Raw genomic sequence first — 13325 nt, forward strand, 5'->3', positions numbered from 1 at the left:
TAGAAGATTTCAAATACATACAAAAGTAGAGATACCAATTTCATGAGCTTCCATATACTCACCAGCTAGCTCTAGTTATGATCACTCAAGGTCTCTTCCTCTACTTTCTTTCTCCCTCAACTTTGAACTTAGATGAACTTAGAATCTGCCTTGACACAAATTCTAGGCATCATCCCATGTTTTCCGCAAACATTTCAGTACATCTCACTAAAGGTAAGGACTCTTTAAAATCATAAAACAATATCTTTATCATAACTGAAACATTAAGTAATTTCTTCCTGCCATCAGAAAGCCCATCATTCTTTAAATTTCTCTACTTGATTCTTAATTTTCTCCTTTTGTAGTTGGTTAATTCAAATCAGAATTCAAATAAGTTCACAAATTTCAATTATATATAAAATCTCTTTCAATCTAGATTTCTTTTTATCCTAAAATTACAAGTTTTGAAGAAAATTATTAACCTGTCTTAAACATATTCCCATGAAATTCCATTGTTTTGTTGGTGTATTCTTTAGTGTTTTTCCCTTTAAGTATCATTTTAACTCATGAATTTTAATATACTTGAAATGTTTAAATTCATTGCCATTATCATTTCTTTTTCATGCTCAAGTTGCCTTATTTTTTGTTAGTGGGAGCTTTTTCATGTTGGTTTCTGGGTCCTTTTGACAGGACCCTAGTAGTCTTTAATGGCTTTGCTTTTTGGCATAACAACATGTTTAGACTCATCCTGTATTTTTCCTGCCCCAGACCTAGAATCAATTATTTTCTTCAAGTAGCCCTAGTCCTCTATAGCAACAAAAGTTTTAGAAGCCACTATAGGAGAATATTTTTCTAACTCTGAGATAGGAAAAAAATGTCCTTAAAAAGACACAAAATGCTAAGCATGTAAGAAAATACAGATATATTTAATAGCATCAAGAGACATCTTAAAATTTGTAAAAATGCCAAATTAGAACATTTTTGCATCATATATAATCAACACTATATAGAAAGAACTCTGATAAGTTAGTAGGAAAAAGAAAAAAATTTTCCCCAAACTTTCCCTGACAAAAAGTAAATTTCAAATAAAAATTTCACAGAAGAGGAAATCCACATCATCACAGTGTTAGGAAAGGATGTTCAACCTCTTTGGCAATCAGGGAAATGCAAGTTATGACATATCATCTTATCTGTGGTAAATAGCCAAGAGTTAAGAAATGTGACAATATCGAGTGCTGTCGAGGTGCATATTGGGGATGTTTTTGTATAGTGCTGATGAGAATATGTATTAGAAAACCACATCAGAAGACAAAAACTGGAACCAAGTTAAATATGTACTGATAGGATCATGGATAAAAAATTTGTGATACTCTATTTCATTCAATTAATTGCTATTCAGTGGAATAGCAGTGAAAAAATGAACCACACCTAGAAACCACCTAAACCACCTGACTTTGAGAAACATAAGATGGAATGGAACAACCAAGATGAAAAAGACATAGAATATGTAGGATTTTTATAAACAGTTTGATGTTGTGTTGTATACACCCTCGAGAGACTCTTGCATTATCTGTGTATGTATGCAGACTTTCCCTAGGGCAGTAGTCCGCAAACTACAGCATATGGCCCACCATATGTTTTTGCAAGTAAAATCATATTTGAAGACTGCCACACCCATTTATTCATGTCTGTTTTCCCACCACAACAGGATAACGGTAATAGAGACCATATGGCCCACAGAAACTAAAATATTTGCTATCTGGCCCTTTACCAAACACATTTGCTGGATGCCCCCCACCCCACTTCTCTAGAGTATGTGCAAGATAGTGCCAAATTTTAATTAAGCTCACACACAAGCAAAGATAACCTATTATTTTATCAGATTTTCACGGTAAGGATATACAAATAAAACCAGAGAATGATGAATAAAATTCAAAATTGTGTTTGCCTCAGGTAGCATTCAGAAAGAAGGTAGAGGGTGAAACTGGGGAGAAACCCATGGTAAATAGAAATTAATGGCACTATTCCCTTCTATGTATTAAATAATATATTAAAAATATAACAAGAATACATTTAAAAAACAAAAATAAATAATTCCAGAAAATTTCTTAGAACTGAATGACATAATCTTCCAGATTAAAAAGGGCCTGAGTACCAGTAAAATTGGATGAAAGTAAGCCCATGCCAAAGCAAATCATTATGAAATTTCAGGACATTGGAGACAGAGAAATTCTGTAAGCTTCCAGAGATCAAAGGTAAGGTCATATATACAAGATCAGAAATTAGAACAACCTTTGAGTTTTTAATAGCAAGGCTAAATTTGAGAATATGGCAGAAAAAACCTATTGGCATTTTGGATGGAAAATGCTTTTTAGTCTATAATTCTATATATCACCAAACTAGTAATTTAGTACAGGAGAGAGAAAACACATTGTCAGATGTTCAAGATCTAAAAAGCCTCACTCCCCGTCTCTTTGCTCAAGTTGTTGATGGAGCATGTGCTCCCCCAAATCGAGTCAGTGAAACAAAAAGAGGATGACAAAGGATGTTGGAAAAGAGAATCCAATCCAAAAGATATAAGAATAAAAAAAAAAAAAAAAAAAACCTCAGATTCTAGGTCATCACAAGAGGACAACAGACTTTCAGGAGCACTGAGAGCAACTGTTTTGGTCTGCACCAGATCAGAGGCTCTGAGCATCATCATTTTTAAAAATGTAATTGATTCGATATCTCAAGCATTTGAATGTATTTTTTCCAGTTTTATTGAGAAATAATTGACATACATCTCTGGAAGTTTAAGATATACAGTGTGATGGTTTAATTTACATATATGGTGAAATTATTACAAGTTCAGCTAACATCTACCTTCTCCTATAGATACAATTTTTAAAAAAAGGAAGACGAAAAGAATAAAGGAAACAAATTTTCTCCTTAGGATGGTTGAATACTTAGCATTTACTCTCTAACCAATTTTCTGATATATCAGACGGCAGTGTTAATGACATGTCATGTACATTCATCTAGTCCTCAGTTATTGTAAGTGGAATTTTGTGCCTTCTGACCACCTTTTTTCAATTCCTCTTCCCCTCACTCCTGATCTCTGGTAAACACAAGCCTGATATCTTTTCCTATGAGTTTTTCTTTCTTTTTTTTTTAAGACTCCATATATAAGTAAGACAATATATTATTTCTCTTTTTCTATCTGACTTATTTCTCTTACCATAATGTCCTGTGGGCCCATCCATGTTGCAAAGGTCCTACCATTCCTCATTTTTTATGGCTAACTAAATATTCCAGCGTGTGTGTGTGTGTGTGTATACACATATACAAAACCACAATTTATCCATTCATCCATCAATAAACACTTAGACTGTTTCCATTTCTTGCCTATTATAAATAATGCTACTATGAACATGGGGGTGTGGATATCTTCTTGAGTTAGTGTTTTCATTACCTTTGGGTATATTCCCAGAAGTGGAATTGCTGGTTCATACGGTAGCTCTATTTTTAATTTTTTGAGAAACTCTATACTGCTATCCATAGTGGCTGCACCAATTTACAATCCCACCAACAGTGTACAAGGATGCCCTTTCTTTTCTCCACAACCTCACAAACACTTGTTATCTCTTGTCTTTTGATGGCAGGGGGTGGTATCACACTGCAGTTTTAATTTGCACATCCCTAAGGACAAGTGATGTTGAGCATCTTTCATACCTGCCTTTAGTATATCTTTTATACATATTTCTTTGGAGAAATGTCTATTCAGGTCCTCTGCCCATTTTAAAAATTGGGTTATTTGATTTTTTGCTACTGAGTTTCATTACTTCTTTATATATTTTGGATATTAACCCTTATCAGATATATGGTTTGCCAATACTTTTTCCCATTCTAAAGGTTGTCTTTCTACTTAATTGATGGTTTCTTTTGCTGTACAGATGCTTTTTAGTTTGATGTAGTCCAATTTGTTTTGTATTTTATTGCTTGTGCTTATAGGTGTAATATCCAAAAAATCAGTACCAAGACCTTTCTCAAGGAGCTTTGTCCCTATTTTTTTAGGAGTTTCATCGTTTTAGGTCTTCCATTTAAGTCTTTAATCCATTTCAAGTTAATTTTTGTGAGTGGTGTAAGCTATGGGTCATTTCATTCTTTTCTGTTGTATTTTTTATTGGACTTCGATTTGCCAACAGAGAGTATAACACCCAGTGTTCATCCCGTCAAATGCCCCACTCAGTGCCTGTCACCCAGTCACCCCAACCCCCCACCCACCTCCCTTCCACTGCCCCTTGTTCATTTCCCAGAGTTAGGCATCTCTCAGGTTTTGTCACCCTCTCTGATTTTTCCTGCTCATTTTCTCTCCTTTACCCTATAATCCCTTTCACTATTTCTTATATTCCCCATATGAGTGAAACCATATAATGTTTGTCCTTCTCCGACTGACTTACTTCACTCAGCATAATACCCTCCAGTTCCATCCACATCCAAGCAAATGGTGGGTATTCGTCGTTTCTAATGGCTGGGTAATATTTCATTGTATATATAGACCACATTTTCTTTATCCAGTCATCCTTCAATGGACACCGAAGCTCCTTCCACAGTTTGGCTATTGTGCACATTGCTGCTGTGAACATTGGGGTGCAGGTGTCTCGGTGTTTCACTGCATCTGTACCTTTGGGATAAATCCCAGCAATGCAATTGCTGGGTCGTAGGGTAGCTCTATTTTTAACTCTTTGAGGAACCTCTACCTCGAATATTAGTTTTCCAGAGTGGCTGTACCAGTTCACATTCCCACCAACAGGGCAAGAGGGTTCCCCTTTCCCCACATCCTCTCCAACATTTGTTGTTTCCTGTCTTGTTAATTTTCACCATTCTCACTGGCGTGAGGTGGTATCTCATTGTGGTTTTGATTTGTATTTCCCTGCTGGCACGTGATGCGGAACATTTTCTCATGTGCTTGTTGGCCATGTCTACGTCTTCCTCTGTGAAATTTCTGTTCATGTCTTTTGTCCATTTCATGATTGGATTGTTTGTTTCTTTGCTGTTGAGTTTAATAAGTTCTTTATAGACCTTGGATACTAGCCCTTTATCTGATATGTCATTTGCAAATATCTTCTCCCATTCTGTAGGTTGTCTTTTAGTTTTGTTGACGGTTTCTTTTGCTGTGCAGAAGCTTTCATCTTCATGAAGTCCCAAATGGTCCATTTTTCCTTTTGTTTCCCTTGCCTTCATAGATGTATCTTACAAAAAGTTCCAGTGGCCAAGTTCAGAAAGGGTGTTGCTTGTGTTCTCCTCTAGGATTTTGATGGATTCTTGTCTCACATATAGATCTTTCATCCATTTTGAGTTTATCTTTGTGTGTGGTGGTAAGAGAATGGTCTAGTTTCATTCTTCTGCACATGGCTGTCCAATTATACTAGCACCATTTATTGAAGAGACTGTTCTTTTTCCAGTGGATAGTCTTTCCTGCTTTGTCGAATATTAGTTGACCATAGAGTTGAGGGCCCATTTCTGGGCTCTCTATTCTGTTCCATTGATCTATGTGTCTATTTTTGTGCCAGTACCACACTGTCTTGATGATCACAGCTTTGTAGTACAACTTGAAATCTGGCATTGTGATGCCCTCGGCTCTGGTTTTCTTTTCAATATTCCCCTGGCTAAGACTCCACCCTAAGATTGCTGGGTCTCATACAGTAATTCAGCAATGTGGCAGGATACAAAATCAATGCCCAGAAATCAGTGGCGTTCCTATACACTAACAATGAGACTGAAGAAAGAGAAATTAAGGAGTCAATCCCATTTATAATTGCACCCAAAAAGATAAGATACCTAGGAATAAACCTAACCAAAGAAGTTAAGGATCTATACCCTAAAAACTACAAAAGACTTCTGAAAGGAATTGAGGAAGATACACAGATATGGAAAAATATTCCATGCTTATGAATTGGAAGAACTAATATTGTGAAAATGTTTATGCTACCCAGGGCAATTTACATGTTCAATGCAGTCCCTATTAAAATACTATGGACTTTCCTCAGAGAGTTTCCTCATTTTCTTATGTGTAAGTATCCAATTATTCCAGTGCCATTTATTAAAGCGACTATCTTTTCTCCCTTGTCAGATATTAGTTGACTATATATTATTGGGTTTATTTCTGGGCTTTTGACTCTGTTACATTGATCTGTTCTTCTGTTCTTCTTCTTTTTTTTTTAAGATTTTACTCATTTATTCATGACAGACACAGAGGCTGACAGAGAGAGAGAGAGAGGCACAGGCACAGGCAGAGGGAGAAGCAGGCTCCATGCAGGGACCCGATGTGGGACTTGATCCCGGGTCTCCAGGGTCACGCCCCAGGCTGAAGGCGGCGCTAAACCACTGGACCACCAGGGCTGCCCTGTTCTTTTGTTCTTAAGCTAGTTTTGATGACCAGAACTTTATAGGATAGCTGAAATTGAGAGTGTGATACCTCCTGCTTTTTATCTCATTAAATGTATTAAGATTTATCTAGTGAATAGAGGTTTGTGGTTGAGTTAGTAATAACTAATATAAAACTAAACATATTTTTAAAAGATAAGATTATTCAGAGTGTGAGGAAAGCAAAATGTACAGAAAGTACAATTATATAATATGGCCCAGCTATGAATTCCATGCACATAATCATAATAATTAAAACAGAGAATTTTGACCTAAATATAATTTAGTATTACTATATTAGAATATGGTAGGATGGGAAATGTGCACACGTGTAGTTCTAAAGGCCATGCTTATCTTGCTACTTCCTAAAACAATTTTAGGAGAGATATGGAGGAAAATACTGAAAGAATTAGCTAAAGGAAGTTAAAACTAATTCTTTTAAGGAGGGAGAAATCTGAGAAGAAAAATTTTGTACCTGTTCTATTTTAATTACAATTTAAAAAATAAGTTACAAAAGACACCATAAACCAAAGCCTAATGTATTAAATACAATACAATTGTTTAACCAACCATCCTAGAAAGTATAGCAATATCTGGAATTAGCCTTTCCCTTAAAAAAAATTAAACAAGTCACATTGAACTCATGGATGAGACGCTATCTTCTTGGTAGTATCTTTACCAAGATATTACATTCTGCAATCTTTCCATTCATGTGAAGCTGTTCCTCCACAAATGAGTGTTGTCTGGCAGTCAGAAGGAAAGAAAAAGAAAAGAAAAGAAAAAGAAAGCAGCTTTTGACACTCAGAAACTAGTATGAAACTTCCAGTTCATTTTGTTCTTCTATTAGACATAAACTTTATTATGGGATACCAACCTCAGACAAGTTACTCTGAGACCATGAAAAATGAGATAAAATTGCACATTTCATAATTTTATTCAAGTTCAGACAAAAGCAAGGTCACTGTGCCACCCATTAAATACCAAACACCCCTGCCTCTTACCCAAAAATGATTGATTGCTACTTCTCTATCATTTACAGTTTCATCCTCCCTATAAACAAAATTTATTGAGATGCCAATCAAGGAATTACACTCCCTCCCTTTTCTAACAGCATCCAATACAGAGCAAATCCTAGCCATTAGTAAGGTGTGATGCTGGATGATGCCTTATCATGGGTAGCTCGGACAAGGGAGGGTCCAGTTTAGCACACTGATTGAGGATTTACCATTTGCTAATGACATCACTAGGCACTAAGCAAGTCAAGAATGAATAGGACATTGTCTCTGTCCTTGAGTTCCTAACAGCTCCTTAAACAATTCCAGAAACCTAGAATTATACATTTAAAAACTGAAAAGAACATGGAAGCTATTGTCCATGGAAAGAGCATTGACCTAAAACATTTGGGTTTAATTTAATATTTACCAACAATGAGGCAAATCACTTGACTACTGTTCTCTCAGCTGTAAAACAATGATTTAACCTACTTAAACAATCACTGAAAATAATAAGATAATGTTCATTGAAATATTTCATAATTTGTATGAGACCACTATAATGTAAATGAAAGGAAGGCCAAAGAAGTGGAATCACCTACCCACGATCACATGACTATTATCAGATGTTAGTATAATACTCAAGCGGAGATAATTACCAACAAGATTTCAATAGTAAAAATAATAATAGTAGTAGTAATAATATCAATTATTATTAGACATTCTGTCTTACACTTTACATTATTCCATTTATAACAATACTTTAGTCTTGCATATATAATATATGGCTATTTTTATATCTCTCTTACTTTATAATTTTGTGCAGAGCTGATGGAACTCATGAGCATTATTATATTTTACATGACTTTATCAGAAATTTTGAAAATGCAGGGATGTGCTTAACTTTCTATATTAATTTAAGAAAAAAGAGGATCTTACACTTCAAGATTATGATGCTGTATTAGAAAATCATGCAATATAATTTCAATATGAGTCAGGCTAAGGGGTTATGACTCTTCATTAACATAGTGTAATGACCAAAGGTTCCTCCTTGATGGTAAAGTTTTTCAAAAAAATTTTTGAAATGAGCTTTATGTACTCATGTTCAGGCAAACAGGAACTTGTTATGAAGTAAGAGTTAAACATTTGTAACCCTAGGAGTGGGTGAGTGGGTCACAAAGATGTACATACCTGAGTTCTGTGGAAAGATCTAGAACTTTCCTCAAGTAAATGGTATGGATTTATTCTTTATCCCTTTACGTATTTGGGTTTCTTAGCATCAGTTGATGAAATGTAAGACTAATGAAGTACACAGTTCTGATTAATCAAAGAGCCACTGAACTCCAAGAAGTCATTATTATAGAAAACTTAAATTACTGTACTCAGAACTATACCCTGCCTGGGTACAAAATGAAATATCACTTTCATATTAAGGCAACAAGCATATGGGTACAAATATAGAAACAATCAAGAAATATGATTGAAATAGTGTTGGAAAAGTGGGAAGAGCAAAAATCACTGAAAAATTATATCCTTTTGGAGATAGTCATTCCTTTGACTCAGACTTCAGATAAACAAGCACTCCAAAGGAATAGATTAAGTATCTGGAATGAAATGTCACATAGGCACGCACAAAACCATCACAAGTCCTGACCTGATGGAAATCTGAGATGTTCTGATCTTTTTATGATCTCATTAACCTATTCAATGTCAAATACATAAATCATTTAAATTATTTCTTTCCCTGGAGCCAATATTCTTGCAGCCCTACTACTAGCATGGTGTTTAGCAGTATCTTCAACTTTTTTTCCGTTAAAAAGTATGTATTTCTGTTTGTAGGCAAGTATTCAATACAAAACTTAGAAAATTGACACAAAGTAGACTTCTTCTGTTGTGGTCTTAACCACCCCCACCCCTATCTTCTCATAGCTCTTAGCCTCCTTTCTCAGTGGTTGATACTTGCTCACCGCTTATAGCTCCTGGGGCCTCAACTCTTATGATGCCTTCATGCAAACCCTGGAGTAGAGGGGGTATTTTCCCTGCTATAGGTCTGACCCCTTTGTATCTATTACAGCTAGCTAGCCAAGATCAAGGTCTCTGTTCCTCTGCTTATGGAGTCCTATCTTAGCACCTGCCCCTGAAGTTCTCCGAACTCTTAAAGCGGGATCCCGATATTTATCTTACATTAGTTTGTGAGACTCACCCTTAACTGCTCCCTGTCCCAAAAGATAAAGTTTCCTATCTTCATACCAAAGAAGGAAGAGAAGGAAGACTCATATTTTGAGGCTATCTCAGTAGTGCTAAGGAGGATCAAAATTAGGATACAAAAGTTTGTTTCCAGTTTAGTTCAAAAAACACTAAGTAGGCATCCCCAGGGAGCACACTTTATACCAAAAGTTGTGGGTATAAAAACTGAGATATACAGCTTCTGTTCTCAAAAACTTTACAGGGAAACAAATATGTAAAAATAGAACTTAATCCAGTGTTCTAAGTACAGTAATAGAGCTGATCACAAGTGCTAACAAATTTGAGCACCTATTATGTACTAGATATTAAAGACTATTTTACAATATTTAAATTGATGTTATTAGAGAAGAAGGCAGGGGCCAGATGACAGATGGTCTTGGACATATGAATCCAATTCTGAAATATACATCTTATATTTACTGGGGACTCACTGAAAAATTTTAAGAAGAGGCATAGCTAGTTCAGATTACATTGTAAATATAGCAGGCTTATGACTTAAGGGACAAGACACTAGAGACTGAGAGATCAGACCAGAGATGATGGAGACCAAAGGGCAATAGTTTGAGAGAGAAGAGAGGAGCTCATCAACTCAAAAAATATTTTAAAACTAAAATTAGTGGGACTTGTTAAATGATAGATGTGAAGTGGATATAAGGAAAAGAATTGAAGGTGTTGTTTCAATTTTGGTTTGGATGACTGGTAGATGAATGGGAAGTAGTTGAGAAATAGGTGGAGAATGATGGACCATTGGCAGTCAAGGGTGGTTGTCTGCTAGGAGGCTGCATTTGGTTAGCTCAGGATCTGGGGAGAGGTCAAGATTGGCGATAGAGTTGAAGCAGCCTTTTCTCTGTTGTCTGCTTTCCTCCCCTCCTGCTACTCTCACCCTAGCATCCCATTTGCATTCCCATATTCCTGTCCGCCATGTCCATGAATGATGACTAATTAACAGAGAGAGAACTGAGCCATCATTTCCCCATCCTTCTCACTTTGACACAAGTCTATATAAGGCTGTCTTAACTTGGAGACTAGGTGCTCTGGTCCCACCCTGTGATAAAATGCATCACTGTCCCCCAGCTCATACTCTTTTCTTTTGACAGTTCCTTCCTAGAAATCAGAGATTCACCTAGTCATTTTAGATGGGACTAAATCTGAAATCTGTGTGTGAATCATTTACGTATTTTAGTAAAAAGTGTCAACGGGTGTCTGGTCTTTTATCTACTCTTAATGAAAAAAAGATACAGAAATTCATAAAGAGGACAAAACAAAAGTAACTGACATCTGGATTTGGAATATATTCTATGACATGTCTTATTTTTTTACTTTCTCAGTATGTTTTATGAAAGTTATCATTGAAATGTGTGACTCTTATTAGGCATACAGCATTCGCCTAGATGCACTGGGAACATGCTAGATAAAAGAGAGACTAAATTAGCACTTGTTAAGTAATGTAAATAATCCATTTATCCAAAAATAATCCACAAGGATAACAGAGAGCCAAATGGTGCATGCAATTGTGGTTACATGAATCCGGTGTTGTATCATTAGATCCTTGAAGGAAATGCATCACTATAAGCACAGAGTTTCATCTGATGTATAGGATGAGTGAATTCATGATTCATGATGCATTCTGAGGCTGCTCTGCAAATGTGATCTCTCTTTGCATGCTTTTGGCATGACAGGTTTTAGGAAGGTTATTGGTTTTCTTACACAGCTGAATCACAGAACACTGGATATGTGTTCCCACGGCCTACCAACTATGGAATCTATGTTGGGATTATCACTTGGCAACAAGATAAATACTCTAACTGAAGTGTTACACTCCCTAACAGAGCTTGTTTCATGTGCAAACTTTCTCATACTCCTGGCTGGCCCAGGGCAATATCTTAAAATAGATAAGGTTTGCTTTCCGTTGCCCTGGATCCTGGTATTGTCCCTTTCTATGGCCTGGCTCACTCTCATTCAAAACCTTCTTGTTCCTTTCTTATCCTCTTCACACACCCCAAGACTCCTGGCCTGACCGCCTCTCCCAACTCTGTCAAAAGCCTTTTTTTTTGCAGGAATTTAGAAATATGTATTATTTCTCCCAGAGCCATTAACATGATGACTTTTATTGCTAATAATAGAAGATGTTTATTCTCTGATAATTATATTTCAAAAAGTATATACCGCATGATGTCTTAGCCAAGATGACCCCAAATTCACACCACGGAGGTGGCCACTCTCACATGCCTTGGGTCCTGCTCATAGCAACAGCTGCTTAAATTTCTAGGGTGAACCATGCTACTGTAATACTCAGGCTAATTAATATTAATGATCCGTTATAAAAACAGTGTTTCAGTATATTTAATGGAAAGTCATTAGTAAAGTAAGACTATTAGATGGCATTTTATGTCAAAATGGGACTTTCTTTTTGACCTACAATTGTACTGTGCTTTGGATAATTTCAGTGGTGACATTACTGATGCTCTTGAGAGGATACATTTGTATATTTCCCATCTACCAGCAAATCCCATGGAGAGGGTAATTCTGGAAGCACCAGTGGTTGTTCATTCAAAGTGGATAAGAGAAAAGAAATAACATGGCAACGTGCTTAGCATGAGCAAGTCATTCAGCAAACAGTGAGCACCTTAATCTGAGCCAAGTGCGTATCTCAGTCATGGGGAAGACTACCGTGGTTTCGGAACTCATGGTGCTTACTGCATACAGGCAGACAAAGACCCGGTGGTTAAAGCTACTCAATCACATTTGGACAGGTGCTTCAGAGAAAAAACAATGCATGTAATCTCCCGATTAGAATATTAGAACCTTACTTGTTTTCTTATTTTCGGTCTTATTTCTCTTTAGATATGTTTCATTGTAGTGCTACTGGGAAGAGAATAAACACCTCCATACAGATATTTTGATCATATATTTCTGGTTTTAAAAGTAATGCATGCCTATTGTGGAAAATGTGGGGAATTCTTTTAAAGTTAAGAAAAAAAATTGACCAGCATCTATAAAGTTACTACAATCACTGTTTACATTTTGACACATTTCTTTCAAGTCATATTTCTGCACATACTTTACTTATATGGCTGAGGTCATATTGCATATATAATGTTATATCCTCTTTACCACCAGAAGATAAGAAAACAAGCTGGTAAGAGTCATGCCAGTTCTACCATTTTCAACTTTGGTAGAAGTGATCTGACCTAGAGCTGTTCTAAGTACTGTTTGAAGTTAATTGAGGGCTTAATCTTATTTATCTTATAATGGTAAGACTGGTAGCTACTACTAATGGTAGTAGTTCTGCTCTTCTAATCTACCTACTGATTGGGCTCTTGCAGTGGTTTCTTGGTAGGGGTCTCACCATCTGAGTTCTTCTTCTACATTTCTCGGATTTTTTTTCCCTTTCACAGTTTTCACAATCAACTTCCCCTCTCAGGAGTTTATGTAAGATATCTTTAGATTAGATCTCAGCCCATTCTGGTGTCAAGTCCCCCCTGTGAGATGCTGTTGCCTTTTCCCCTCTCTCCTTTCCCTACAACACTGACCACACCAGGCAGATCTCAGGAAGCCAGTGAATGGTCATCACTTCCCACTTTTGTAATTTTAGTGCTTTACCCTTTCAAATCTTCAATTTTTTCATTTATCTTTATTCTTTCTCTGAGGCCCCTAACACACATGTATCAACCCTTCCTCTCTTTCCTGCGACACCAC

This window comes from Vulpes lagopus, chromosome 24, assembly GCF_018345385.1.
Source record: "Vulpes lagopus strain Blue_001 chromosome 24, ASM1834538v1, whole genome shotgun sequence".
In the NCBI taxonomy this organism is placed as follows: Eukaryota; Metazoa; Chordata; class Mammalia; order Carnivora; family Canidae; genus Vulpes; species Vulpes lagopus.